Raw genomic sequence first — 4,873 nt, forward strand, 5'->3', positions numbered from 1 at the left:
GTAACTTGCCTTCTTCATAGCCTGCGAGCAAGCTCTCTTGGGGGTGGGGGGCGGGAGGGGGAAAGAGGAGAGAGCTTGCAACGATGTCTCAGGAATTTGAATGCCGCCCCCAATACTCCCCGCGGCTCCCTGCTGTCATAGCTGTCAGAATTTGGCCAATCAGCGCAAACTGGAAACGATAGCAAACGTAAACAAACATGTGAAAGGTACAATGTTATCAGATACACTTCGAAAGACGGGAATCCTTACTGACAAAAACTATAGTTTCTCTGATCGAGTATGTCTACCGAGTGCCACAAAAATCAGAAAATTTAGTGAAGGATTTTACTTAATTATGAGCACACTAAATGCTTAAAGCCGATTGACCAAAAGGTCGAGGTCACAAATGTCGTCCCTGCAGTGTCAACGCCACGAAACTACTGGACATAAAAAATGTCGAAAACTTGACACGGTCCGGCCAGGGAAAAAAGAAGCAGTCCAAGGAAATCGTAAGGATCTCAATTTTGCAGCCGGGTCTCTGAGAACGAGGACGCAATTCTCAATATTGACAATGTGGTTTCATTGGAACACTCAACTCGTGTGAAATTTGTGATGTTGTGAACGAGTAGCAAAGCAGACGTGAGAGTGCCAGATCAAAATGAAATCATTGCGCTTCTAAAGAACGTTGCCCTAAAAAACTGACAGTTCGCTTCTAACGCCGTACCGAAGCACTCGGGATTGATTGAGAGCTTTAATTTGGGGCGTAAGCTGAAAGATGTTCATGTTTTTTTTCGGCTGAGCCAAACACCAAACAAAAGCTTAAATTTGGCTGACCGTGACTCTCCATCTGAAATATCGGCAATCGAAGCGGCAGGCATCCCCATTCTTCTTGCTTCTGCGATCAAGTAATCGATAATGATACTTTGCAATGGGCAAACAACTAACATAAAATTTGTTTGATGTTAGACTTTAGACTTTCAATTGCTGCAAAAGGTTGAAATATCAAACTTGTCCCAAATCTCGTAGGTAAAACTGCAAGAACATCGCTACTTTGAAGTAAAGCATTGGCAGCTTGACTTTGCTCGGGTTTCAATTCCAGAGAAAACCTAAGTTATTTAGAGAAATTCTCGCAACCTTCACAAATAGAAACTCCGCCACCATTTTTGTGTTGTCAACACGACGCACGCGAAGAACAATGACGTAAGCACCAAATTCAATATCCACCAATCAGTATTTTGCGTTGAAAAATTCAACGCAGAAATGAAAATTCCTGAGACATCGTTGCAAGCTCTCTCCTCTTTCTCCCTCCCGCCCCCCACCCCCAAGAGAGCTTGCTCGCAGGCTACCTCCTTGAAGTCTTTCTTCAGCTCTTGGAAGAGCGTGCGACAGAACATTGCATCGACAACAACCTGGAAAATTGCAACTCAAAATATTCACAGATTGGTAGCCAGCTGGAGAAAGTGAAATGTAAGCGAAATATAGTTGATAAGCTGTGATGTAGTAGATTGCGGCAAAAATAAAAATAATCCATCCCCACCTCCAAAATGTTTCTGCTGGTATAAGTAATTTTAAGTGGTTGAGTTTCAAGTATGAGTTAAGTTCGAGGTCTCGTTTACGATACAATAGAGCTTATGGTTCACTATTTATTTTAGTGCTTAGAGTTAAACGTTTATTTTGGTTTGAAAACCTAGCCTAATTTTATAGTATTTTATCCCGACGGTTACCGAAATTAAGTGTATTTAAAACCTAGACACTGTTTTAGTATTTAGAGTCTAGCACCGTGCTGATTTAATGCAAGCTTAAGCTCCTTTGGGGCTATGGACACTTTTCAGCGAAATATACGAAGCACTATTATTTATTTAGGTATTTATACACTGCAACTAAATTGAAAACTTTTGCTCGAACTAAAACTCAAACTTAAACTCAAACTCCCTCGTGTAATCAATTGCTGTTAACCAGCTCTCAACACTAATTCTTTCTTTCTTTTTTTTTTTTTTAAGCTGCAAAGGCTAAACACCGATTTCAGGCCCTATATCCTATGGAGACGCAATTTATTCCAGGCCTCTGACGTGTGACAACGCATGACAATTACGGATTTCACGGGTACGACAAAGCATGTTTGGCCTGTTGTTTTGCCTCACCTCTTCTAAACGTCCACTGCTGTGTGTGCTCGGGCAGACAGTCAGCTTGAATTGTAGCTTAAACACCATGAAGCCACGAAACGGCATACAGCTGTTCACAGGACTGGTAGGAATGTGTCTCAAAAACGACGACGATGTCACTGTCTGAAACGTCCTGAAAAATTCTGGTCAAAATTACAATTTGTAAAAAGGCAATTGTAATAGTGAAACTACTAGAAGCAGATGAAATTAATCAAGCTCTGTTTTACTCAAACCTTTTGGTGTTCTACTACAAAAAATTAGATATTTTACTGACGGAGACTGCATATAAGGATCACAGGTTTAAATCCTGCCCCAGTTTTACCAGTCGGGACTGCCAACTTGTACTAAGCACGCTGAACCTGTTTGCAGAAGCTTGGTTTGAATCTATCGAGGCCACAAACAATGTTCTAATCTTTTGATCCCTTCAAATGCCTTAATAGGAACACAACACTGTAAGTAGAAAGGTAAATTAGACCCACAAATGTCAACTTGTTTTGAGTCTCATTTGATCGAGCCAGGGAACTTGGTCTGGGCTTTTCATCTGGTAAGCCGTCTTACTTGTACCCGCCAGAACACAAATATATCAGAAGAAAAGTGAACCAGTTACCATGATGATCACTTGGGAGTCAATCCAGTCTGACTGAGGCTTCACGGATCTTTCTCAAGTTGTCGATTTACCTGCTCTCAGTTCAACGTCAAACGTAACAGCACAATCGGTAGAAAAAAGAACCCCCACTAGAGGTTAATTGAGTCTCAATCCCACTTGATTGAAGCCACAACAATGTTCTGAGCTTCCGCTGTGTTAAATGTCCAACCTCAAACAACAAAAGATGTGGAAAAGCGACTCAGTACCACTGTCTGAGGTCATTGACTGGGTTGAATCACATTATTAAAGAGGAAGTATAATAGGGTTTTTGACCTCTTTTGTTAAAAATAATGAATTAAGACCTTCAGTTTGCTACAAAATAATTCTAGAACAACGAGAGGAGAGAAAGCAACTCAATTCTTGACAGGAACAACTCGTACTCTGTTCTAGCGCATTTTGGGAACAAAAATACGAAAACTTGAAAAGCGTTAGCCTAACATTTTTCACGTTTCAGTCCATTCCGACCTACTCTGTCTGACCAGAGGCACTAATCGACAGTTTTATTACACTGGGGTGATAATTTATAACAAAACTAGACAATTATTGTTTTGTTTCCGTTGTCAGACAAACATTTTTGGGTTTGAATTGACATCAAATTTTCATGATACTTCCCCTTTAAGATACTGACCGGTTTTTTCTAGCCTGCTGACTTGATTCAAATATCTCAGTTAAATAACATTAACACAATTAATTAGTACCACAGAGGTCAACTGGGTTTGAATCCCATTATACAGAAGCTACAGAAAATGATTTGAGCTTTCAAGCGAAGCTCCTCTAATACCTTGCATGTAACACTGAACATTATCACAGAACATTGGGTTGGAATCCCATTAAGCCAGCTGGCTGTGTTCTTGAGATAACAGCTTCTTAGACTTTCTGCAAAGTACTAAACAGTTGTTGAGAATATCAACTGCTTCGCACCGCCAAGCCGGCCATTGGGCTTACATAGACAGGATTGTACGAATCCTTAACACTCATCATCCACTCCGTGTCATCCATTCCGGTGTAATGCTCGAGTTTAAACGCCACGAGTTTGCTAATAGCATACTCACAGTTTTGTATAAATGCTCCTAAGCCATATGAGTAACGATACGGCTTCAGTTGATAAGAAGGGGTTCGAGAAGTGGCTGTTGGGAAACATACGTTACACGGAATAGGAACTAAAAGAGTACAGAGTATCATTTGTTAAAACGAGGATAAAAAATAAAATGTTGCTTACCTCTCGCGTTGGATGCCGTGGATCGACGTTGCTCAACTTCAGTGTGTGTTATGCACAACAAACTGACAAAGACTGGTGAATTCTCCGCCTTAGGATTCAATAGTCAGAAGTACAGATGGTGGCACGCATGGAAGACCTTCACCATTGGACAACTGCTACGTCTCAACTATATTCTCCGGATGGAGGAAATCGAGGATCCTTGTGATCACCGTAAGTGGACTTGACGCGTCTTGATTTCGCACTCCAAAAGGGCCACGCCGAATGGAGAAGAAAAAAAAAAGGAAAATTCTCTGGACGTCTTCCGAAGCTTCACCAAGGGGATCATACAAGTGCCGTGGACAATAATGTAGTTCAACTCCAGTGTGTGTGTTATGCGCAGCAAACTGACAAAGACTGGTGAATACCAGCAATTACAGCAATCAAAAGTGAAGATCGTGGCACGCGTGGAAGATCTTCAAATGTGGACAGCAAGGATGCCTTGACTACATTCTCAAGTCGGATTTCTATTCGTATTCCAAAAGTTACACCGGATGGACAAGAATAGGAAATTCTTGACGTCTTCGGCAGCTTTAAGAAGGGGAGACGAATCCGAAGTACTCTGAAGTCGCTAAAATCCAAATGATTTGAATTTTCGGCCTGAAACTGAAACGTTAGTTGCCTAATAAATCACACCAGGACACAAATAAAACGTGCATCCAGTCTTTTGCTTGTTTTTCAGTTTTATTTTAAGAAATGAAGCTCCATTTTATGACTTTTACATTCATGCTGCTTTTAATTAGAAAGTCGCAAATCAAAGTGCATTCATTGAATGTTGTAGCTGTTGTCGCCGAAAAAGACGTTGACTCTTTTGAAGAAAAAAATCGTCGT

The sequence above is a fragment of the Pavona decussata genome, unplaced genomic scaffold (assembly GCF_977016875.1).
Source record: "Pavona decussata unplaced genomic scaffold, jaPavDecu1.1 SCAFFOLD_164, whole genome shotgun sequence".
Classification (NCBI taxonomy): domain Eukaryota; kingdom Metazoa; phylum Cnidaria; class Anthozoa; order Scleractinia; family Agariciidae; genus Pavona; species Pavona decussata.